We start from the raw sequence: 26,378 nt of genomic DNA, 5'->3' as shown, positions 1-26,378 counted from the left end.
TTCTCCCATTGTGAATCAGACTATTCCTCCCTGACTCTGTTCAAAATTCTTCTCCTGTCACAAATTTGGGGAAGTGGAGGGGATTTAAGTAAGACCTGTACTTTGAGAGAAAAATATTCTTTTTCCAAAGCTATTGACCAAAAATACATGAAGCCAATTTCTTCAGGATTCCTTTTGTCATAGGGATGTAAAAGGTATTCATTAGTCCTACTAAAATATTCCATGATAGAACATGGTACAGAAAGTGGAATTAATCTAGAGGCTCTCAAATTTCCCCAGAGACTAAATACCTCAGGAACTCTATGAGAGAGTTGGGTTTTTTTTTTCCTTTTACAAAACCCAGAAGGACAATTACTCTTCTCTTCAGTCCCAAGGTCTCAGACTCTGAAGGAATAGTGATAAATTCTTTAAAAAGGGACCAAACCTACAGCAAAATGAACAACCATCTGAGCTACCTGTTCACCCCTTGGCCATCTCATTATAATTCATCATTAGTGGGTGGCTGGATACAGGGCTTTAAAAATCCATAATGGGCAGGGGGTACTTATTTGGCAAGGCAGATCTGGGCCTGAATCCCTTAGTTCCCTGCATGATCTTTCCAATTCTGTCATAGATGCCATTATACTTTGGGTCCACAGGATTGAAGAATCTGTGTTTGATGGTGCCAGTGACAAAATCCAGTTTGTGCTTTAAGGTAAACATTTATATAGTTTACTGAGAGGCAGCATTTGGTTCTAAAGACCTTCCTAAAGGTAGAAAGCCTTCTGGTATGGCAGTGAAACTTCTCATGTGGGTTTTAATGTCTCAGGGAGAATTCACAAGCATTTATTGATGTTCTACCTTAAAAAGCCTGGGTTTCAATTTTGGATGTGATAAGCTATATTTGTTATGTAAAACCCTGAGCCTTTGGGCAGCTGTCTGATTTTTCAAAGCTTTTGGAAGAATGAAAGCTCATCATGGAACTGCCTTGCTGAAGGACAATATCAGTCACAGATGATCTGGAATATGAAACTGATTGGGATGCCAGAAGATACTTAGTGGACACAATCCGGATGAGCCAAGGAAGGAGAGGCCACCAATAGCTTCTGGGAAAAGGTGAAAATTTCAGTTTGGGTCTTCCTTATGTGGTGTCAATTCCCCAAACCTCCACTGGCTGCTGTCAGAGAAATGTCCTAGCAGGGGGATGCAGACTGGAGAGAGGGACCATTCCGATAAATGGGAGGTGTGTGATTTTCTTTCTTGGCTTTTGGTTTTGGTCTAAAACTGCTTTCCCCATCCACCCTCCAATTCAAAATCTCACAGATTAATTTATAAATTTTCTATGCGGCAACCAGAGTGAGTTCATTTCTTCCAAAAGGGACTTAGCTAAACCAGCTAAGTTTTATCTAGCCTGTCCAGTTTGAGCTGTTAACTGAATGGAAATCACTAAATCTCTATGTTTGGCTTATATCCTATAGGAGGAAGGGGCAAAGAAATGCTCTATGGATCCAGTTGATATTTATATTTGGAAAGTTCCTTCACTGAACCATTATTCAGGGAATTGGAGATATGGAAAACCTACATGGTAAGACCAGTAGGACGATCTGCTATGAAATTTGAAATGGAAAGCAGAAAAGGGCAAATAGAAAGGATGGAAGTTTGGGATTTTCACTTCCCTGTTTTCTTGACTTATGAATTCAAAATTATGATCTTTCTGGAAGACCTGAATCAAGTGGGAAGGGTAAGATTCCATGTCAGAGTCTACTAGGAAAAAAGGCTAAGGGCTAATTTGACTCAGTAATCTGATATTAAGAAATACCTCTCCAGAACAGAGCCAATGCTTATTCTAGGAAATCTGACTCACTGTTTGATCCTTTTGCCCAACAGTTAGGACACTGACTTGATTTGGGTTTTGCCCTCTACAAAACAAACAACACAAATTATAGTAACTTCTGAGGATGTGGGATGATGACCCTCAGAGACTGCAGTTCTTAGCTCAACATCCAGAACTCTTTGGCAAGATTTTCTTGGACCAAATCCCTTGGAAACAATATGGAAGCCACTTTGAAATTTGCAAAAGCCATTAAAACAATCTCTCAAATAAAAACCCTGTTCCAAAGCTGCTGAAACCATATTAAAACAATCCATTGATTTCAAAATTTTATGTAATGAAATCTCAATATTTATAAAAAATCTTCCCTGTAATAAATGTTTAAAAACATTTCCGACCACATAAAAATGCATTCTTTGGTAAACAATGTTTTGAAGCACTTTCAAACAACATTTTAAACCTTTCCTCACTGATGAACTCCAGTGTGGTTAGTGGATAGAGCAAGGGCCCAGAAATCAGAATGGCATGGGTTTTAATCCCAGCTGTGCCACCTGTCTGCTGTGTGACCTTGGGCTAGTTCCTTCACTTCTCTGTGCCTCAGTTACCTCATCTCTAAAATGGGATTGAGACTATGAGCCCCATTTGGGGCAGGGATTGTATCCAACCTGATTTGCTCGTATCCACCTCAGCACTTAGTATATCACCTAGCATATAGTAAGCGCTACCACTACCACTGCTATTTTTAAACAGTTCATGAACCACATTACTCTGTGTTATGTTTTACTTGGTGTGGGTCTTGTGGTAGTGAGACTATTAATAGCATTGATTTAGCACCTATGGTGTGCTGAGCCTTATTCTAAGCCTTTGTATATAAGAGAAAGTATTTACATTAAAAAAACTCATTTTAAAGTCATTTGGAAGCATGTAAAATGGTTTCAAAAGTTTTGAGGCATACAGAAGATTTCCATAGTTTCAAAGTATCTTATCCAGAATTCTAGACTGACACGGAAGATGTGCAATCAATGTAGTCAACCTGCCTTTACAGAGCATGCCCAGTACATGAAATTTTTTAAGCAAGTCACTGCAATCACTTTTGAGCATTTTGTCCTTGAGGATTTGAGGAACCTAAACCTATCTGAGCCTACCTCTCAGAACAAACATTCCTTAGTCTACATCTAGTCCTTACCAACTGAAGTCAATAATCACTTCATGCTTTATAATGAACTTGTTCCAACTTTAGAACAGAGAAAGTAAGAACCTCTCAATTTGTTCAATCAATCGACAGCCGGACTATCAAGCTTAAGAGTGTTTCCTGCAAGAACAACTGAATATATCAGATTTTACAATAAGTACACAGTATATAAATATATTGTTTGGGAAGCAAGTATTTCAATTCATTTGAAAATGGAGCGAAACTGTATCACTTTAAAGCCCCTAAAATTCTGTTTCTCTGTCTCTTCTGTGACTCACTCTAGTATCAAGCTCAATAAAGTGCTTCAGGATTATGCCAGTAAATTCATTATAATAATCTGCAACTTAATTACTTAATTTTAACCAGAAATATTTAAAGCAGCCAGGGCAAACTTTGCAGCACCCTGAAAATTATCAGTAGCAGTAGAGGAGACAAGAAGAAGTATTTCATTAATAATAATAGTTGTGGTATTTGTTAAGCACTTCTATATACCAAGCGCTGGGGTAGATACAAGATATTCAGGTCCCACCAGTCTGAGTAGGAGGGAGAACAGGTATTGAATTCCCATTTTGTAGATGAGGGAACTGAGGCACAGAAAAGTTCAGTGACTGCCCAAGAATACAGAGCAGGTAAGTGGAAGAGTCAGGATAACCCAGATCCTCTGACTCTCAGGGCTGTGCTCTTTCCACTAGGCAATGCTGCTTTTCACACTGCTTTCGCTTTTTAAGGAAGCGGGGGAAAAAGAGCCACTATATAGTTAGTTTATGATAGTATTTATTCAGCACTTTGTGAAAAGTGCAGAAGTAGATAAACAAAACAGATCAAGCATAGTCCCTCTCCCACCTGGTGCTCACAATATACTGCTGCATTTTCTCCCTTGGAGGAAGACTTGTTTGACTGTAGAAGATGAGTTGAAAGATGTGCCTTTGAGCACAAGGGTGGAAAAAATTGACATGAGGTAGTGGGCTGAAATGAGCAATTTAGCGCTGTTATCAGCCACAGAAACCTGATCCTGAAATGCGAATAAGAGATGAGAACCAGGAAAAAAAATCCACCATATTCAAAGAATGAGTTCTGATAAATATATGGGGTGACTTCTGTATTAAGGGGTAATTAAGTACTACAACAGGCTTGCAGGCATTGTTAGAATCACTGCCCTGAAGCCCTTTAATGGGATGATTAACAGACATCTTTTTTAAATAGTGTACAAATCCATCAGTCAGTGTTATTTGTTGAGCACTATACTAAATACTTGAGCAAGTTCAGTACAACATAGTGGACCCGTTCCCTGCCCATAATAACCTTACTGTGTATGTATGTGTTTTTATATATCTGTCCTTCATTTTCAGAGATAATGCAACTGAAGATGGAATCTGATTTATATAAGTAAGCATGGCTAAGAAGATAGTTGGGTGACAGGTATGCCTTGCAACATTATTTGCATGTGATAATAGATCCTTGCTGCATTAATGCATTTTTCTCACATAAGGTCCGTGTTTGAGCCTATTCATGTATTTCCTTTTGGTTATTGTTATGCAAAATTAAAGTTCACAAGACATGGTTGTCTAAGTGGGAGGCAATGAGAGTCTAAAGCCTCAGAGAATCTGGATTCTGGTCCCTGCTCATCCACTTGCCTTCTGTATGACCTTGGGCAAGTCACCTAACCTCATCCGTAAAATGGGATAATATATTCATTATCTTTCCCTTTTGGACTGTAAGTTCCATGTGGGATAGAGACTGTGTCTGATTTGAGGCCTTGTACCTACTCCAGCTCAAGGATTGGCACATAGTAAATACCTAATAAATGGTGTCACTGTCACTATGAATGAGGCAGTTTTTAGTTTGGTGAGGAAAGCAGTGATTAGGGCAACCTTTCTAGTCTCTTCCCCACTGAGGTGAACAGTGTATTCCAATCTGGCCAGGTCTTTGGCAGGGAGCTGAATCAAATCATTTCTGAGGAGATTGGATTTCTGTTCTAAACCAATTTCCTTCCAGGTCTAGGGGCCTATGATTCTTTTTACCCACATTTTGAGGTCTCTGTGGAAACTAGGCCTCTCAAGACTTGTAACCTCTACAGACAGCTGTGAAGAGGACCAACTTGCTAAATTCAGGCTTGTAAGAACAGCACAGGTCAAAAATCCTAGGAGTAAATGTGGAATTGAGAGTAGCAGCATCCTTGAAAACTGACTTTGATTGAGAGTGGGCTCTCCAGCCTGTCCTCTATAGCCTAATTCAGAACAGGAAGGTTATGACAGGAGATCAGTGCTTAGTTTAATGCTAAAGCAAATGAGTGTATGATCAGTCTCAGGCAAAAGATGTCCATTCAAGAAGCTTGACAATCAAAACTGTTTTCCTGTAAAATCAATCAATCCTTTATATTTAGTGGCTATTGAGCATAAGGCTTGCTCAGGACTTTAGAGCACATAAAAGAAGCAAGCTGCATTTTCTCCACCCTCAAGGAGCTTATAATGTAATGGGGGAAGTAGACAGACAAATTATTTACCAAGAGCAGGAACAGGAGGAAGGACAAGAGAAAACAAGCCAAAATGTCAGGATGAAATAGCTGGATAAATAATCTCATCTACAAATAAACAATTAAGTACATCAGTCCTGAGGGCAAGAACTAAATACACAAGTGCTAAGGGTAGGTGTTGGCTGGGTTAATGTGACTGAAGCATAGTGAATTAATCAGGGAAGGCTTCTAGAGGAAGAAGAACCTCACAGGATTAGAATTCGGGTTTCCCAGAAAGGGTATAGATTTCCCATAAGTCTATGTCTTTTTGCTATTCCCTTCCTCACAGAGTAACTTGTTTATTTATTAAAGTCACTTTTTGATGGCTTTGAAAAAAAATCAGCTAAGAATCTTTTCATTTGTGTCTCCTGGAGACCAGTTCAGAATTTGCAAATGAAACCCAATCCCCAGAGACTTTACACTAACATATAGATAAGGACTATGTTTTGAAGAGTTTGGGGTTGAGAAAATTAGAATCTTGGAAATTATGTTGCACTCACTAAAGAAAAAAACAGACACTCTGCATTTTTGTTTCAGTCCTATGTTAACAGGGACTATCAAAATTCAGGAAGATGCCAAACAGGACCAAAAGGAAAAATTCTGAATATTAAATACATATACACACACACACAATCTATATATATATCCCTGCATCTAAGTAACTAACCCATTGGAATCAGGAATGCTGGAAGGGAGTTAAGGTAGATGAAATGGTTAGGCAATGGAGCAAATATTTTTACATCAAATATAGCTTTAGTTTGTCTTTCTTTGGGGTCAAAAGTAGGTAACGATAGTGGCATTTAAAGCACTCATTCACCTTGCCCCTTTCCTACCTTCCTTTGCTGGTCTCCTAACAACAACCCAGCTGGCACAGTTCACTCCTTTAATGCCATCACTGTACCTCCAACTTGCCACAATGGGCTCAAAGTTTAAGAGGTGGGGATAACAGGTGTTTAATCCTCATTTTACAGGTTAGAGAACTGAGACAAGTAAATTAAGTGATTTGCATAGTCACACAGCAGACAGGTTTTAGAGTAGGGATTAGTACCCAGATCCTCTGACTCCCAAATCCATGCTCTTTCCACTAGGTCGTTCTGCTAGTGAAAGTTACTAGGGGTAGGTAGAGATTTCAAATTCATAATACAACTCAAGGTCTATTGGACTGAAAAATCGATAAATATAGAATTCCCCATAGCCAGATGTTACATCATGGTGGCATTTTCAGGCTACTGAGATATGAACGGGAAAGAATTGTTTTAAAATTTCTTATGTATACCCCACTGCACAAGTGTCCAGTAGAGTTCAGTGCTCCCAATAAATAATGGTAATGATACTGACTGCTCCCTCCACAATGACTAAGAGATAAATGGCTTTAACGGGGATTCACTAGAATGTGTCTTTATCAAATGTCCAGAAGCTTCAGGTGAACTGTCAGAAAAGCCTGAAATGAAAATGAGCCAGTGATTTTTTTTAAACGTTCTAAGCAATAATTGAGTACAAAATAGCTCTATAGTCAGTATTTTTTCTTGTCTATAGAAAAGATTGTGGAAAAATGAGGGAAAGCAAGAGATTTGCACAATAAGAAAGAATGCTGCTTTGGCTTCTGAGATTAATTGAAAAATGCAGGAGCAAATGTTCCTTTGTTGTGGGTCCGGCTGAAGAAATAATTTCAGGATGTCCCTGAGAAACAGATGTTCCCAAGATCTCATTAAACACATACTAAACCTTTGATTTCCAAGAGGAGTTGTTGGAGGTTTAGGCTCTGAAGAGTGGGAACACTGTAGATGGCAATGCAAACCACGTAAATGTTTGGGAACCAGGTGGAAGGAATGTGATGGTTGAAGCACAGTAGTAAAGTTAGTTGGGACACTGCTAAAAACTATTTTGACCACAATGTCAATGAACAAGTGTGAAAATTGACTTGAATGACTTCTTCATAGAGTCTCGATGCTTGTAGTTTTGCACTGATAATATAATTCCCAGTCTGGAATGGGAAGCAGTTGCTTGGTTACTTGTTGATTGCTCATAGTGTGCCAGACTCATGAGATATTCTGGGAAAATAATGAATGACAGAATTACAGGAGCTAGTTGTACTGCTCTTTAGGTAGATAGGTTAAATTCTTTGTCTTAGCTAAATAGATTGTCTGCTCCCATCATCTGAGTTCAAACTCACTCATTCACAGTGGGTGTTTTAATGTATTTCATTTTGTAGACCTATCTTGATTGTTAATTACTGAGTAAGAATGGGAGACATTTATTTAACAATTTCAGGTGGAATCAGGGACCTACAAATAGGTCAAAGAATGGATTTGAAACTAAGCTGAGACAGTTGCTGAAATGTCTGTAGACTATTTAAAGAACACTCCCCCTTTTGATAGTTTCCAGTCACATTGCACATTCCATAAGCACGAGCCAGCACTTCTGAATGTATATTTTTTCTTGGATTCATTGACAATGAGCACTAATGGCTTTATTCTTCGTGTTTATTAGAGTTTGCAAGAAGAAGCTGCTCTTCCTTTGAGAATGGGAGATTTTTCATCTGTCCCAATGGACATGGACAGTCCATATATTGCTAATGGCTTGTCTCTTGATCATTCTTCCATTAAGTGAGTCTGTTTCCATTCTTGTATACCAGAAAACAAGGTATATCATATTGAGGTTGACACATTTTCAGGTTCCTACTCTGACTTGATAATCTTTTATCTCATTTTAACTACCAGTTATCTTTGTTCCTCAAACAATGGCACCAAGAAGTTGTGACTTGCCCAAAGTCACAGCAAGCAATTGGGAGAGCGGGATTAGAACCAGGGCCTGATTCCCAAGCCTGTCCTCTTTCCACTAGGCTACGTGGCTTCCCTAAAACTTCTATGAAATGTGTTGTGCTATAGAAGGCAGAGAAATGGGAATAACAATTATAATAATAATAATAATAATAATAAAGGCATCTGTTAAGCACTTACTATGGGCCAAACACTGGTCTAAGTGCTGGGGCAGCTGCAAGGTAATCAGGTTGTCCCACATGGGGCTCACAGTCTTAATCCCCATTTTACAGATGAGGGAAGTGAGGTAAAGAGAAGTTGAGTGACTTGCCCAAAGTCACACAGCTGACAAGTGGCAGAATCAGGATTGGAACCCACAACCTCTGTCTCCCAAGCCCGGGTTCTTTCCACTAAGCCACACTGCTTCTCCATAGGCATGGAGACGGAGGGAGGGAGATGAGGAATTAAAGAGATGAGAAGAGGGAAGCAGTAAGAGGTGGAACAGAGAGAGAGACACAGAGATGTAGTGGAGGGCCTCAGGAGAGGTCATCTAGACCACGCCTCAGCTTTGAGGTAGAATTGCTTCTAAATCATTCTAGGTGAAAGAACTCCATTTCAGAGTAACAGATTTCCAGTGCTCAAAGTAGAAGTTAACCAATTAACTGGTAGTAGAGTAGAGAGTGGAGTCAAGGCGTTAAAAGATACCTGGTTATTCTGATAATATCAGGCAGCTTGTATGCCAGGGCATAGAAGGGGAGAAAGAAGGCACTTCTAAGTACAGGTTGCAGTGGCTGTGGCCTCCGGCTAACCCTGCAGCTCAGTGCGGATAAGGGGAGTACCACAGGCCTTGGCTAGGCAGGAGGCTGTGTCCTCTTGTGCTGGCTTTTCTCCATCTCTACTCTGGAGTGGGCCCTGGGCCCCGCTGGTGGTTCCAGTGACTGGTTGGATGCTTCTGGAACTCTGCATCTTGGGCCCCGGCTGCAGCCCCATATGGGGGGCTGACCTCGTGGGGGGCAAGTCTGCTTCTTGGCACTCACGCCAGTGTAGAAGCAGTGTGGCCCAAAGGAAAGAGCATACACCTTGGAAGTCAGAGGACCTCAATCTAATTTCAGCTTCGCCATTTGTTTTTTGCGTGACCTGAGAAAGTTGCTTAATTCTTTGTGCCTCAGATCATCATCTGTAAAATGACTGTTAGTCACTTGTTTTCTTTCTTAGATTGTGAGTGCTGTATGGGAAGGGGCCTGGATCCAATCTCTTTCAGTGCTTAATATAATGCTTAGCACACAGTAAGCACTTTGCACGTACCTCTATTGTTGCTATTATTATTAGGCGGCCTAGCATCCATGGAACTAAAAGAGAAAAAAACCCCTCTGCTTGGCAATAATTTAAAAAAGAATGGGGCTCTGGCATTTATTCTTTTGCCAGTGCCTCTTTCTAGCTAGTTTTGCCTTCCTTCCATGCCTCCATCAGTAACCATTCCGGCACTGATTCACCTTCACTTTCATAAAGTCCTTGGCATCTACCTATACTCAGATCCAGTATTGCAAAGTCTCCCCTGGAATTAAGCCCGGTGTTGGACCTTACCTGGTGAGAGGTTTTGGAAGCACCAAACTGATTTTTGATCATTTAAAATATATGGAGTGAGCATTTTGTTCAGGTAGAGTTTTTTTGAAATTTATTATGAGGCCTGTGGAGGAGGTAAAGAGGGAAGGACTCTGATCACTAGGCAGATTTTCTATGTCTGGGTTTAACTCCCTCTCTGGTACCAAATCCTGTTGTCATCTCTTGACCATTTTGTCTTTTGGAAATGTATTAGATTGTAAGCTTCTTGAGGGCAAGGACCAGCATTATACTTCCATGGTATGCTTCCAGGATCCTGGTATAGTTATTGCTTTGAAAACAGCAGGCCTGCAGTAAATACTGATTTTGATGATGAGGGTGATATTAACACCCATCTCATTCTGGTATCTTTGCAGGTTTAATGACCTTAAGCTCCAGTGAGATCTTGTATGGCCAAATTGTAATGGTAAATAAAACTATGATTTCCCTTTTTCAGTCTAGAGGATGCTATTAAAATCAGTTAGTTCTTAGTGTGGCCAACAAGGCATACCTTAAAGACCAGTATCTCTTGACAGTGGAGAATGATAGGCTAATAGTTCGTGAGCAGGAAAGTTAGTCCAGTGAAAGGAATAAATGAGAATGTCCCTGGAGGCTACTTTTCTGTGGGTATTTTCCTGTGAGTTGTTCTTAAACTATATATAGTGTATTGTATGCGGCATTAGAAATAGAAATGATTTCCTCCAGAAATCCCAACTGTGTTACTTTTAAGTTGTTTCTAGTTAATGATTTACAAATTTATTGGGCCAAAAGATCTGGAAACTTCCTCCCGCTATGTTCCCCATCATTCCCACTGGGTATATGGTTACTTTAAATATTCATTTTTTTGGGGTATGTGCTTTGGTAGCAACATTAAATTTTTATTGCAGTGTCATGTTACTTCCTAAAGAAGCTCTATTTCAAATATGTTTCCAAAAAGAGAGGTTTTTAAGAGGATGTAAAGCCAGTGACAGTTCTAAGAGACTCTTTCAGTGCAATCGCAACTCTTCCAAGGTACAATTCAGAAACACTCTCCGTCAGATGGAGGAAATATAGCTATAATGGATTTCTTAACCACATCTATTTATTGCCCCCAAGTGAATCCATTTTAATTCCTTTAATTCATTTTTCTGCTTGAGTCTAGGACTACTCTTTCCCTTTATTTTTATCTACAGCTAATCTCTGACTGAAAGAGGATGCCATGGATAGTGAAACTTGCCTATTGGTGCAAGGATGGCTGAAAAGGCCCACAGCCTTGGTCACGCATTACATTCACAAAGACTGGCCTTGGCTGTGCTGTCGGTTGTGGTTTGCTGCATCTGGTGCTGTTTTCAATTTTGGCTTATCTCGTAATCCACTTGAAACCTTTGCTCCAAAAGAACTGTCCCTTACTTTATCATGGTATATGCTTTTGGTTTGTCAGTTGTCCTCCATCCTGATTTCAGTTAAGATGCAGTATTGCCTTAGCTTTGTTTCACTGCATTCTAGAAGCATTTTGTCTTTAAACATATTGGTCTGCTTTTACTTTCTTCAATGAGGAGGTGAAAAACTCTTTGCTAAGTTTGTCTCCAGTTCAGGTTTGGGATTCACTATCGGTTTCCTCAGTAAAATTAAGCTAACTTGGAGAACTCTGCATTCTCACATATATTATCAGGGGTTTTGATTTCTCCTAATTGATAGTCTCAGCTCTGCACCAGATAAGGGAATTCTGCTTGCATGGAAAAACGTCCTCCACTTTGTCCCTATTTCCTGACTCTGAATTTCATTTTCTTGCTTTACGGCACCTTAATCAATTGCTGCTTTTCACACTGTGGATAACAGATTTGGCTCTGTGAATAATATTTGTGCAGAAGAAAGAGGAATGAATAGATGAGTTAAAGGCCCCTCGCCCAGGTACAGTTTGGTTTTTGAAAGATGAGAAGCATAAATCTTTAAGGAACATTTCCAAGATAACCAGCACAGCATAAAGTCACTCCCTAAAAAGCTATCATGAAGCAAGACTAAATTAAACTTGACGGTTCTTTTGTTAAGTGTAGGTGTGTCATTCCATTGTAATTAGTTTATCACTGAAATACTGATAAGAACTGGTTTCCTTGTGATTGTAGGTAGGAAAAAGAAGATTATACAGATTTCAGCTATCCAAAATTATTGATCCTCCAAACTGCGACTAGCTTGTAAAATATCAAGCATGCAATCATTTTTGTATGTATTGAGCCTCTTCTGTGTGCAGAGCACACAGTGAGTGACAAGCCATCAAACCAACAAACAAACACAGAAACAATCCTAAAGGCAAACTTCCACTACCCCAAACTCAGTTATCTGAAAAAAACTGGAAAGGACACCCACATGAACTACCCAGGGCTTATTTTGTTGGGCTGTGCAACTTTAAATTACATTAACTAGTTTTGGATCCAATGTCTTGGGAAATTTTGCTATTTGCTGTTAATAATGTGTGTTTTGTTTGCAGATCATATTGAGGTAGATCCACCATTCTGTGGGCATGTTTGAAGCAAAAGCGCTCCTTATCATCCCCTGCTGAAGCTGCTGAGCTCCTCAAGAGGACACTGCTGAAGCTGCTGAGCTCCTCAAGAGGACACAGATGAGCACCCGGAGAATGGGAAATTGTGCTTGTTTTGGGGGATGTGAGCAGGCTCTAGAGGAAAGAAGAATGAGTTTCTGCTTGCAGTTTAGCAGCTCAAGAAAACTGGAGCAGTTTGTGCCTCTTGCTGGCAATACAGAAACATTATAATTGTCTTTTAGCACCAGGGCTGTGGAAGAACCAGGCCCTGTAGCATTGTGATGGTGGCTTCTGTTTTGGCTGGAGATGAATAAGTGTATAAATGACCAACCTGGGCACTTGTCCTGGGACTAAAACCCCTGCAGATAGGTGATTAGAAACTTCATTCATATTTAAGAATATGCTCCTATCAACCACCAAGGGAGAATCATTCCCTAGAATGGTCTAGAATTTTGGGAACATTTTATGACCTAAATGTGTATTTAGCAGGGGCTAGTCTGCTGATCCTTATGGATTTTCTTGACCTCCCAGTAGGTGATTCATGACAGGGTTAATCACTTTGGTAATGATGCACAACTGGGCTTGTCTCCTGCTTTGCAGCTTTTGTTGAGGGGCATTCAGGGAATAGGGACCATACAGATAATAAAATGCACAAAAAACTGGGTGTTGCTGTTTTCATGAATGGAGCTGTGCATATGGAAGGCTAAATGCAAGCCCTAGCTGAGGCACCAATGCCTAAATCTACTGCCTGTATGGAGCAAGACTTCTCAACAGATCCATGATTGTCAAGCATTTAGTCAGGATGATAGTCCTTGCCAAGTGGGCGTGAATCTCTTTCTTCCACTTTGAATAATCAAGAATGATGGAGACACAAGCATAGAAGGAGTAAGTGATGACTTGGGATAATTCAAGGGATGAATAGTGAAAGCTAGTGAAGCACCATCTTAAGCAGTGAGGCACAGCAATAATAATAATAATGATGGTATGTGTTTAATGCTTACTATGTGCCAAGCACTGTTCTAAACGCTGGGGTAGATACAAGGTAATCAGGTAGAAGCAGCGTGGCTCAGTGGAAAGAGCGCGGGCTTGGGAGTCAGAGGTCTTGGGTTAGAATCCCAGCTCCGCCACCTGTCAGCTGTGTGACTTTGGGCAAGGCACTTCACTTCTCTGTGCCTCAGTTACCTCATCTGTAAAATGGGGATTAAGACTGTGAGCCCCACGTGGGACAATCTGATTACATCGTATCCCCCGTAGCACTTAGTACAGTGGTTGGCACATAGTAAGTACTTAAATACTATATGAGGTTGTCCCATGTAGGGCTTGCAGTCTTAATCCCAACTGACAGAGGGTTTACTCTCCTTCAGCAAAGACTTTGCAAAGATTGGGATAAGAAGTGCATTCACACGGTGAGAATTTATTCTTACTTGTAAGAAGTGCAGGGAGGAAGGTTTAGTCACACATGAGCCTCTTCACTCATGTGTCATCAGAGGCATGGTTCTAAATTAGAAAATACACTTATTGCATGTTTGTGTATGTGTATATAAACATATGTATTTGAACATACAAGCACGTAAACAGTACAAAGCTCTACACCTAGCATGTTCTCATTAAGATCCGATGACAACAGCCTAGCAGTTAAGCAGATTGAAAATACTCTGAGATGGCTATGAAGTGATTAAGTCCAACCCTGGGTTGTCTAAGTGCTGCACTCTATCCCTGTGAGGAATCAGTCAAGTGCTTTACAGCAGCAGGTACCAAACCATGGGATAAGATAAAATGACCAGGAAGGAAGACCATCTCCTGTGATGACCTGGTTCGGCTCCTCTTGTTGTTAAACCAAATACCTCTGGTTTAATAACCCCTGCTCATCACCCACTGTGCTTCAGTTAAACAGAATCCAGTAAAGTAAGCTCAGAGTTGTGTTCCAAAGTCACTGAGCCAGAGCCCGAGCCCAGAGAGCTCATTGGTAAGTGCTTTCTATGTTGACAGCCCGTTAGCCATCAGAAAATGCCTGCCATCTGACAAAGAGGGAAGTGACTGATACTGAAATAATGTCTCTATCAGAGGAGACAAGTACATAAGGTCAGTGACATTGAAAGAAGCAGAGGTTGGGTTGGGAAGGATCTTTTTGCTTCTTAACCCTGAGTCTATCCAAGCTCCTGCAGCATGGCCTAATGAATACAGCAGAGGCCTAGGAGTCAGAAGGACCTGGGTTCTAATAGCAGCTCTGACATTTGTCTGCTGTGTGACCTTGGGTAAGTCACTTAACTTCTCTGTGCCTCCGTTAACTCATCTGTAGAATTGGAATTATTCTGACTGTGAGCCCCATGTGGGACATGAACTATGTCCAACCTGATTAGCTTGCATCTAACACAGCTCTTAGAACAGTGCCTGGCACATACTAAGCACTTAAATATATATCCCCTTCCTGCCAACCCCACAAAAAAAACAAAACCTAAAACATGGACACAGTGGGGCCAATTAGCCTGGGGTCTGACTTGGAATGAAGACTCTTAAGAAAGCAGTATAGGGGTGGAAAAGTCACTTTTCTGGCTGGTCACTGAGGGTGTAATTGGATTAACAAATATTCTTCAGGTCTGGGATCCTTGGGTCCAGGTCACCTTTCTCTATTGAACATAAATAGATTCACACTCTTTTCTCTGAGAAGACTCCTATGAATTACCATGACATTTTTCATGATATTGAGATAAATTTTCCTTTCCTTCTCTCATGAACCTCTTTCTAGATTCTCTATGAATCCTCCATAAATAGTTGTTATGTTAACAAATATGGGATGGTTATAAAGTGGAAAGACCATTCATTATCTAATGCTGAAAACACATTAGGCAAGTTGACCAGCTTTTCCTTTGGTCTTACTGATCATTAAGGCTAATCTTAGTTGAAATATCAGTATTTCATTTCATAGACAAAGCATGTATCATATGTCACTGGAGAGAGACCCCTGAGGGGGATATAAATTAATATAAAGACTAGGGATATTGCAAGCAAAAGCAGAAGAAATAAACTGTCTCAGGAGGGAGAAGAGTAGAAGAGAAATTCTGAAGTAAATGACCATAAGAAAACCAAACCCATCATTTCATTTAGAAATTCATTTCTTACTGAGACAGAACCTTGCCCTTTCCCATTGTCTGCAGCAAAAGTGCTTCCTGAGACACACCTCTATTGTAAATATTGCACTTAGGATAATAACCTCAGTGTATAAAGTTTGAAGAGTTTGAAGAGTTTGCAAACTGTTAAATCAGGCAGGGAGACCTGGGCTCAAATATCTCTGTCTTCTAGGAGGAGACCGAACAGTTTTACTCTGAGGAGATACACTGGCTGAAATCATTGGAAAAATTAATTTCTCTCTGTTATTGGTTGGGCATTAACCTCTTGATTTTGTTCTCCGTTGACAAGTCTACATTACTAAAACCACTGGAGAATCAGTCATGGTCAACTCTGACTGTTCTAAGAGAGCAGGCAGTGAGGTTCTTAGAGAAATTTTTTTTTAATCATATTTGAGCCAAAATGTCAGGGATAGGTGGGAAGAAAAGATGGGGCCAAATTTGGTTGCTGCTTACAGAGCAGGCCCAGGGCTTTGGAGATGCTTAAGACATTGAAGCTGTTGTTCTTGATTATGATAAATGTGGATAACAAGGCTGACACTATTTCACAATATTCTTTCCTGAGGGAAACTCATGGCTGTTCTCAAATTGAATTCTCCTGCTCAACCTCCAAAAGAAATGAGTAGGAGACCAGAGTTAACATGACCATTTTTACAGATAGGGAAAGAACAAGAGTGGTTGAATGAGTTGCCCAAAGACACATAGCAAGACTGCAGAGCTGTTTGGAATTCCTCTTTGAAATATTTTCAGTCTTGTACCTTTTCACTGCCCTAAGATGCACCTGACAGAAAATGTTCATTAGAAAGAAAACGGGATTAGGAGCAGTTTGTATATAGGTGGAAAAAAATTGGGACAGTGAATAAAGCAATGGAAAATTTGGTGAGACTTGTTTTATTTTGGAAGATTATTATTATCATTAATCACAATAAAAATGTATTGTGTGCTGACAGTGTATCCACTTCTGTGCTGAGCATAGATGTAGGTTGAGTCCTTGTTTGTAATACATAAATACCAGGAGAAGACAGATGACTCATGCTAGGTTGATAAAGTTGGTATTTCTTTTCATTTTCCTTTGGTCATTTTTTGAGACCTCGAGTGTTTTTTATAGCTTTTTGCCTTAAATCCAATATCCAAAACTTTTGAAGTCTGCATTCTTTTCATTCCCATGCACCATTATTTCAGGTATGATCAAACTTCAATCTATTTTATTGAAAGAATTTTAAACTTTCTGGTTTTATATTAGTAGTTAAACAGTAGTTATGCTGCTATTGTCAATTCTTCTAATACAAGTTTTGTGGAGCAATGGGAGAAATGTACTCAGTGGAGAGTACTTGAAATAAAGCATAGAACAAAGAAATAGAAGGAAGGATAGCATAGAATTCTGGGAAAAGAAGAATCAACTCTAAAAAAAAGGTTAAAACAGCTAATCACTTAAAAAAATACAATATATTTCATCCTAAAATTGTCCTTATTAATTAGACCTACACACACACACAAATAGGTGAGCCAACTTGTTTCAGTAGAATTTTCATACATGGCAGAAATCTTTATATGCTTTTGAACCACTCTTAGAATTAGGAATGCAGAGTGAATGTCAATTATTGTTGAACAGAGTGAGGCAAATTACCTGCCCAAATCCTTCACCCAGTCAAAGATCTCTCTGATGATAGAGGGCCTATGACTGTCACTGAATTTTGCTACCCTGGCAAATACATGTCCAGTAATGCAAGGCTGAGAGAGACAGAAAACTGAATCAGCAAGGCCATTCTACTCTTTGGGAGACTGAAATGCAGCCTGGCCTAGTGGAAAGAGCACAGAACTGGGAATCAGGAGACCTTGGTTCTAATCCTGGCTCTACCACTTGCCTGATTTTGTGACAGTGCGGATCACTTAACTTCTCTCACCTCAATTTTCTCATCTATTAAATGTGATAAAATTCCTATTCTCTCTCTCTTTAGACTGTGAGCCCCTTGTGGGACAGAGACTGTGTCTGATCTGAGTGTATTTATCTACCCAGTGCTTACCACAGTGTTTGAAACATCATAAGTTATTAACTAATACCACAATCATTATTATTCTGAGATACTGAGTACAATGAGGTATCAGATTCAGACCAAACTGAAGGCCTTTACAGCAATTGCCATGTCCAGCCAGGGGAGAGCAACTCTTACAATTGACATTATATGCAATTTCTAGGACCATCCTACCAATGCCATTTAAGTACTATACTGAACATTCTGGACCAGACTGCCGCTTGATGTTCAGTAAGTTCAGTGTTTAGCAGTTTGAAGCATTGCTGCTCACAACACATATTCACTGAGCAGGATATTAGGAGAATGGATGATCACAAGATACCCCATGGTGACTTTGAAATGGGACAGCCATGAAGAGGGGATAGAGAGTAAGTGCCATAAAGACACGATCTGTTTAAGAGTACAACAAAGTAAAAACTCAAAGGATGTAACACAACTATAGACCCTTGGAAGGCAGCAATAGAATACAGATTTGCCTGCATACAGCAATTAGATGTGGGGTAATGTTAAGTGATTTGGGGAAGATCAAGAAACTAAGAGGTAGAAAAAAAATTACCAGGTACTGTAGGCATTAAGAGAGCATAGCAGAATAGATTAAGCATGAGTCTGGGAGTCAGAAGTTCATGGGTTTTAATCCTGGCTCTGCCACTTGTCTGCTTTGAAACCTTGGGCAAGTTACTTCATTTCTCTGGGCCTCAGTTACCTCATCTGTAAAATGGGGATTGAGCCAGCGAGCCTCATGTGTGACATGGACTTTGTCCAACCTGATTAACTTGATTCTACCCCAGTTTTTAAACAGTGCCTCCCACATAGTAAATGCTTAATAAAAAATCCCCCCTAAAAAAACCAAAAAAAACCACCAAAAAAAGGTCTTGAGAAGGCAAGCTCTGTAACCAGCTGAAGTGAGATGTTGGATAAACAGTTCCTATTCTATACTGCACTCAGCAGTGTAAACTAATGAAAAAGAGTACAGGACAGGATTCGGGAAACCTAGATAACAGACCAGGCTCTGCCATTTGCCTGCCTGGTGAACTTAAGCAGGACTCTTAACTTCTCTGGGCTTGTTTTCTCATCTATAAAATGGGGATAAAATACCTGGTCTCCTTCCCTCCTAAACTGTAAGCCTCATGGGGGATGGGATGTGCCTGATCTAATTAGCTTGCTTCTAATGCAGAATTTAGCCTGGTGCTTAATAAATGCCATCATGATCCAACACTCAAAATCATGTTAAATGATTCACTAAAAAAATCCCTGTACATAAGCAAAGGGCAATAATTTAAGACATCAAGATAAAAAATATTTAACAAAAAGAAACCCCCAAAACAAGAAATCTAACAAAAAACTGGAGTACTTCCAGAAACCAAGACCCAAACAGGTTAAATAACTTGCTCGAGGCCACAGATAAAATTAGGTTTTAAGGCAGGATTATAGCTCTGAAATTCTTGACACTCAGCTTGGCTCCATGGTCCTGGACTGCCTTTTTCTAGAAGAAAGTCAATCAAAGTTTCACTTTTAAGGGATAAGAGGTTTATCTCTTTATAGCGTGCTAAAAATTATATGAAGTTCGATAATTCTTTTGGTCTTCTTGTCCACAGTAGAGAAAATGGTCAAATATCTATAAGCCAAGTTTTATTTCCCTGGGCAGTTAAGTTTTGTGTGAGGATGTGCATCAAACAGAAACTCCTTACCATAGGCTAAAAAACACTCCATCACCTTGTCCCCTTCTACCTTACATCCCTGATTCCCTACTATAGCACACCCCATACACTTCACTCCTCTAACAGCAACCTATTCACTGTACCTTGAACTCGTCTTATCTATTTGACTCTTTGCCTACATCCTGCAACAGCTATCAATCTCTTCACCTTTAACACCTTATTAAAAGCACATCTCCAAGAGGGCTTCCTTGACTAAGTGCTCCTTTCCTCTCCTCCTACTCCCTTCTGTTTAATGCCTTGTACTTGGATTTGCAAACTTTATTCACCCTTCCCTCAGCCCCATAGCACTTATGTACATGTCCATAATTTATATTAATGTCTCTCTCACCTTTTAGACTTTGAGGTCATCGTGGGCAGAGAATGTGTCTATCAACTCTGTTAAACGGTACTCTTCCCAGTGCTTAATACAGTGCTCTTCACAAAGTGCTCAAATAACACTGATGATGGTAAAGATTGCCCTTTACCGTGCTACTATATTTTCCTATGTACAGTGTCTGTAATTTAATTCATTTCTTTTTCTTAACCTCACAGTCTTCCAAAAGGCAGTATGTTCATAGAGAACTCTAAGATACCTCTGGCCTTAATCACCCCATTTCTAATTGCTGATGATCTAACTTCTGCTGCTGTCATATATTAGAGATTTTGCTGGACTGTGTAAGCTCACTGTAGGCAGTGCTAATGCCTGCTAATGTCTGCTAATTCTGTTGAATTGCCTGTTAACTTTGCTGAATTGTACTCACCCAAGCGGTTAGTACAGTGTTCTTAACACATAATAAGCACTGAATTAATATCTGACCGGTTGTGTCTTTAAATCATTTCTTCTGTTATCCTTGATAATGTGTGCCCTGTTTCTAGTCACCAAGGAGAATTTGGTATTATCCTGCTATCATCCATTCCTCTTTCATGTCCCTCTCAGTAAAGACAAAGTAGCTAACAAAGTTTTGTTTTGTTGTCTGGCTCCCCCACTTAGACTGTAAGCCCGTTGTGGGGCAGGGATTGTCTCTATCAGTTGCCGAATTGTACATTCCAAGCGCTTAGTACAGTGCTCTGCACATAGTAAGTGCTCAATAAATATGATTGAATGAATGAATGAGAGTCTGTGTTGCAGAACCTGTTTGCAATCCTGCCTGCAACTACTGTGGTACAGAGGTGAATTGGCAGAACTATTCCAGGAATCCCCTCTCAGTGTCACACCTGGAGAGTTTTCAGTACCCTACAAGTCTCAACTACCAGAGGAAAAGTCAAGCAGAAGCCTACCCATTCCATTTCTAGCTTGGCCAGTGGCTAGTGAGTGCAAGACAATCTGCTACAAGTCAAAACTTCCCATTGCTGGCAGCAGAGCCTCCTCCCCCTCCCATCCTTTAACTGTTGGAGTTCCTCAAGGGTCAGTTCTTGGCCCTCTTCTGTTCTCCATTTACACTCACTCCCTCGGTGAACTCATCCGCTCTCACGGCTTTGACTACCATCTCTACGCAGATGACACGCAGATCTACATCTCCGCCCCTGTCCTCTCCCCCTCCCTTCAGGCTCGCATCTCCTCCTGCCTCCGGGACGTCTCCGCCTGGATGTCGGCCCGCCACCTAAAACTCATCATGAGCAAGACTGAGCTCCTCATCTTCCCTCCCAAACCCGGTCCTCTCCCAGACTTCTCTATCACCGTGGATGGCACGACCATCCTTCCCGTCCCACAGGCCCGCAATCTCGGTGTCATCCTTGACTCGTCCCTCTCGTTCACCCCACACATCCTATCCGTTACCAAGACCTGCCGGTTTCACCTCTACAATATCGCCAAGATCCGCCCTTTCCTCTCCACCCAAACGGCTACCTTACTATTACGGGCTCTCGTTATATCCCGGCTAGACTACTTTGTCAGCCTTCTCTCTGACCTCCCTTCCTCCTCTCTCGCCCCGCTCCGGTCTATTCTTCACTCCGCCGCCCGGCTCATCTTCCTGCAGAAACGATCTGGGCATGTCACTCCCCTTCTTAAACAACTCCAGGGGTTGCCTATCGACCTCCGCTCCAAACAAAAACTCCTCACTCTAGGCTTCAAGGCTCTCCATCACCTTGCCCCTTCCTACCTCTCCTCCCTTCTCTCTTTCTACTGCCCACCCTGCACGCTCCGCTCCTCTGCCGCCCACCTCCTCACCGTCCCTCGGTCTCGCCTATCCCGCCGTCGGCCCCTGGGTCACGTCCTCCCGCGGTCCTGGAACGCCCTCCCTCCTCACCTCCGCCAAACTGATTCTCTTTCCCTCTTCAAAACCCTACTTAAAAATCACCTCCTCCAAGAGGCGTTCCCAGACTGAGCTCCTCTTCCCCCTCTCTACTCCCTCTGCCATCCCCCCTTTACCTCTCCGCAGCTAAAGCCTCATTTTCCCCTTTTCCCTCTGCTCCTCCACCTCTCCCTTCCCATCCCCACAGCACTGTACTCGTCCGCTCAACTGTATATATTTTCGTTACCCTATTTATTTTGTTAATGAATTGTACATCACCTTGATTCTATTTAGTTGCCATTGTTTTTACGAGATGTTCTTCCCCTTGACGCTGTTTAGTGCCATTGTTCTTGTCTGTCCGTCTCCCCCGATTAGACTGTAAGCCCGTCAAACGGCAGGGACTGTCTCTATCTGTTGCCGACTTGTTCATCCCAAGCGCTTAGTACAGTGCTCTGCACATAGTAAGCGCTCAATACATACTATTGAATGAATGAATGGAAGGGGAGAGAGTCGAGGGCGGAGATAAGTTTGTGCGGAAGGAGGCAGTGGTAAACCACGTCCATATTTTTCCCAAGAGAACTCTCTGGATATACTACCAGAAAGCTTGCAGATGGAGGTGGGGTGTTCTGGGAGCGATATGTCTATGGTGTCGCTATGGGTCGGCGACAACTCAAGGGCATAGGACAAGATGAAAATTCTAGGAATACCATATGACAGACAGCTCTCATAGTCACTAAGAAGGCTGGACTCTACACTTTCTACACTCTAAACTGTAAGCTCATTGTGGCACGGAATGTGTCTGCCAACTCAGATATCCTGTACTCTCCCAAGTGTTTACTACAGTGTTATAAAACACGGCTCGTGCTCAAAAAATATGACTGACTGATTACCATAGTGCTGCCTCCACCTTTCAAATAGAGTCAGGTCAGTGGTCACGATTGGTAGAATTCAAAGTCCCTGCGGTTGGTCATTTTGTAACAGAGAAGCAGCAAGGCCTAGAGGAGAAGCTATGTCACCTAACAGATAGAGTGAAGTCAGAAGGACCTGGGTTCTAATCCCAGGTCTGCCACGTGTTTGCTGTGTGACTTTAGGCAAGTCACTTAACTTCTCTGTGACTCAGCTGCCTCATCTGTAGAATGGAGGTTAAACCTGTGAGCCCCATATAGGACATGATCTGTGTCTAACCTGATTAGCTTGTGTCTACACCAGCACTTAGTATAGTGCCTGGCACATAGTAAATGCTTAGCAAATATCATTTAAAAAATCAAAAAATAATTCAAAACAGAGCAAGGGGGAAGAAAAAAGTAGTTCTGGCCTCAGGTCTACCTCCTTCATACACAAGGTGTACCTGCCTGACTCTCTTTCTTCCTCTCGTCAGGGGTTCTGTCCTTCCTTCAAATTTGTGACTCTTCATCTTTCCTTCTGCTCTTTTTCCCTTATTCACTCCCCTTCATTCCCTTCCATATCATGTGTCTTTTCTTCTCCTCCACAAATTGACCCCTCTTGCTCTCTTACAAGCCTCACCATTTCACTCACTTTCAAGCCTAGGTTTGTCCCTGAGCCCTTTGAACTTAAGAACTGCCATTATCAAGTCAGAACAGTGATCCATCCAGACAAGTATGCAGTCAGAGGCAGAATACTGGTCCAGATATCAGTATAGTTGTGGTCACTTGCCTTGATAGTCTTTCTATTGCTTAAGGATGGATCATCTAGCAACCTTGGAGATTTCCTCTCCCCAATTTACCTTACCCTCTAGTTATCCTTTGTCAATTAATCAAGGGTATTTATTGAGCCCTTACCATATACAGAGCACTGTACTAAAATCTCTCCTCTGAATTTATTTAAATCTTCTCATACGTATTGATTTTTTTCTACCTCCACAAGCTCCAGAGGTAACAGATTTTAAGCTTATTGTGTGAAGGCTTTTCCTTTTTTTTTTAAATCTACCATCTTAAAGCTTCAATCCCTGTTCCTGTGTCCTATTGTGAAATCTGATGAACAAAGATTCTGTTTGCCAATTTCACACTCAAGCTGATTTTGTAAATTTGTTTTTCCAGATAACCCTCCTCTTTACTTTCTATCCTTGTTCAGTAGCTTCTCCACTCTCCTAATCCCCTTGCTTACCTTTCTCTACACCACTACCACCTCTACTAGGTCCTTTATAAAATGTGATGACTAGAACTGACTCAGAGTTCCTGGTACAGTTATGCCTTGATTTTATTTAGTGGCAGAACTCCATCTTTTGTTTTATTTCCTATTCCCTTCCTGATGATTCCCAGCATTTTATTGGACTTCTGGCTGTCCCTGCACGCCAAACAAATGATTTGAAGGGGCAGTAAACAGTAACTTGAGACCACACTCCTGAGCCGTGCCTGAGAGCTCCAAACCCACCATTGTGAGGTTGCAGTTTGGATGATTTTTTCCTTCACTGCATTTCCTCTTGCGTTTACTCACATTGGAGTTCACCTGCTATTTTCACGTCCATCCCCCACCTCCCCCGGCCCCCACGGCATGTATCCATATCACAGTGTGATATGTTTGAGTGACTTTTGTCTGTCACACCTGAGTGAAGCACAGGGGTTTTGCTAAGTGGTGACATAAAACGTGTTTGTGTTGATTCCCAATAGATGCCTATGCTCTTTTTGTCAAGACTGAGATTATAGTCAGGGCTGGATTAATTCCTCTTTAAGACTGAGGCTATTATTTTGTGGAATTTCTGTATTCAAATGTTTTCCCTAAATTTAAAAGCAAAATCTCAAGCTATGGAATCTAAGCTATACATGTTATGCTCAACTTGCCTTTTAAAGTTATTCTTGGCTATACTTCATTCTTAAAATATGCAGAATATAGTTTTAATTCAAAATAGTTTGTGCTGCATACAGTAAGCACTTAATAAATATATTACTGCTAGTACTAATCCTTAGAATAACTAAGTACAGCTTTATGCACCCAGACTATATATCAAACATTTTAGACATTTTTTAAAATGTATTTTATTATAAATTATTTTTTGCAGGGCTTCCACTTTAATCCTAGCACTCACCTTATTCTGCCTTTATTTCTGTATCAGCCTCTTTGCTAACCTCACTGCCTCCTCTCACTCCAGTCCATACTTCATTCTTACTGTCTGGATCACTTTTCTATAAAAACATTCTAGCTATGTTTCCTCACTCCTTAAGAATCTCCAGTGGTTGCCCATCCATCTATGCCTCAAACAGAAACTCCTTACCATTGGCCTTAAAGCATTTAATCAACTTGCTCCCTTCCAACTCACCTCTCTACTCTCTACTCCTTCAATTTTTGGAGTATTACAAAACAAGCTAAACTATTCCACCTCAATTCCTGAAATTTGTGAACTCCTTTCATGCAAATTAATTCTATTTGGAGAAAGATTAACTTGTCTTTAGGTCTAGACCAATTTTGGGCTGGTTAAGCTATGAGGTTATTTAGCAAAACTCAGAAACTTTCCATTTCTTTCAGAGGAGTGGAGTTTCAGATGAATGCTGAACTTTAGAGTTTAGTGTTGGCCTCCGGTAGATGTTGGATTATAATCTAATTCTTCCCACAGCATCTCAGGTGACATGAAAAATAAAAATTCCTAAAACTTTTAAAGCATCTCCATGCCCACTTGGGAACTCACTGGATTTCAAATCAAAGCTTTATTGACCTTTTTTTGCTGTAGTAATTTCTGAAATCAATCTTTTGAGTTTTCATTCATAGTCTGACCCTGCATTATTTGTTGTCAAGGAGTAAGATGGGAAAGAGAAGAGTTGGAAGGCAGAGGGATACCTCTAGAGATTTATCTAGCTGTTATGAAAGCTTCAGAATTTAAATGTCAGAAATGCTTAAATTAAAGCAATCATAATTTATTCTAATGTGGCATGTTAAGTGCTTGGTATGCCAACACATTTTTACATTGAAAAACAAGACAGCACCAGGGTATCCATCTTCCTACAGCTCAGCCCAAATGATCCCCACTCCTTATAGAATCAACATGATGAATTGAGTATATTCTGCCTCAGTATAAAGGAATTTATCTTGTTGGCCAAACTGTGAACAAAACAACCTCCAGGAAGGTTTAAAAGTTTTCTCCTTTATTTGTGGCTACTGAGTTGACAAACTTAGTTGGGCCCACAACCTCAGAGGTATGTCCAGAATGTCAACAACAGGGATCTTGCAATCAAGGAGAAGCATTGTGGCTGGATAGAGGATGGACCTGGGGCTCAGAAGGACCTGCGTTCCAATCCTGGCTCTGCTACTTGTCTGCTGTGTGACCGTGGGCAAGTCACTTCACTTCACTTCTCTGTGCCTTGGTTACCTCATCTATAAAATGGGGATAGACTGAGTCCCACATGGGACATGGACTATGTCTAACCTGAGTAGCTTGTCTCTACCCCAGCACTTAATACAGTCCTTAGCACACAGTAAGTGCTTAACAAATACCATTAGAAACAAAAAAGGAGGTTCCACTCTACTGAACCACAATTGAAAACAGAGCATATGGATTATTCTAGAAAGTTTGTAGCTATAGTTGGAGTACAAGCACCATGCCCTGGCAGTACACAGATCAGAAAGTGGGGAAGCTTTGCTCACGGAGATAATCCTAGAGGGAACACAAATCAAACCCAAATCTTGTGGTGTCTTGGCTCGTAAGTTGAATTATTTGTGCATTTATAGTCAGGTGCTAGATGCAGGGGCATTCAGAGGTTCTAAGCACTGTAATGGTAGAAGAAGATTAGCTGATTAGCTTGCATCTGTCCCAGTGCTCAGTATGGTGCCTGACACATAGAAAGAGCTTAAATACCATAAAAAATAAGTTTTTAAGCATTTATTAGGCTAGGAAACAAGAAGAGCCGATCAACGAATGGTGCTACTTGTTGGCTCATTTTCATTCGTTATTATGGC

The 26,378-nt window shown here is 40.8% G+C and overlaps 1 long non-coding RNA gene across 3 annotated transcripts in view; it reads left to right on the top strand.

Moving 5' to 3' along the window:
• Window positions 1-13,049, top strand: part of LOC103170310 — a 49,119-nt gene extending 36,070 nt beyond the window's left edge. For all 3 annotated transcript variants that reach the window (XR_005660945.1, XR_003765147.2, XR_005660946.1), the window contains 5 exons: window positions 933-1,095; window positions 1,458-1,564; window positions 4,352-4,421; window positions 8,005-8,120; window positions 12,337-13,049. This is a non-coding gene — a long non-coding RNA (uncharacterized LOC103170310). The remainder of the gene's footprint in view (window positions 1-932; window positions 1,096-1,457; window positions 1,565-4,351; window positions 4,422-8,004; window positions 8,121-12,336) is intronic.
• The last annotated feature ends 13,329 nt before the right edge of the window (window positions 13,050-26,378 follow it).

Source organism: Ornithorhynchus anatinus, chromosome 16, assembly GCF_004115215.2.
Source record: "Ornithorhynchus anatinus isolate Pmale09 chromosome 16, mOrnAna1.pri.v4, whole genome shotgun sequence".
Taxonomy (NCBI): Eukaryota; Metazoa; Chordata; class Mammalia; order Monotremata; family Ornithorhynchidae; genus Ornithorhynchus; species Ornithorhynchus anatinus.
This window is presented reverse-complemented; position numbering and strand designations above follow the sequence as displayed.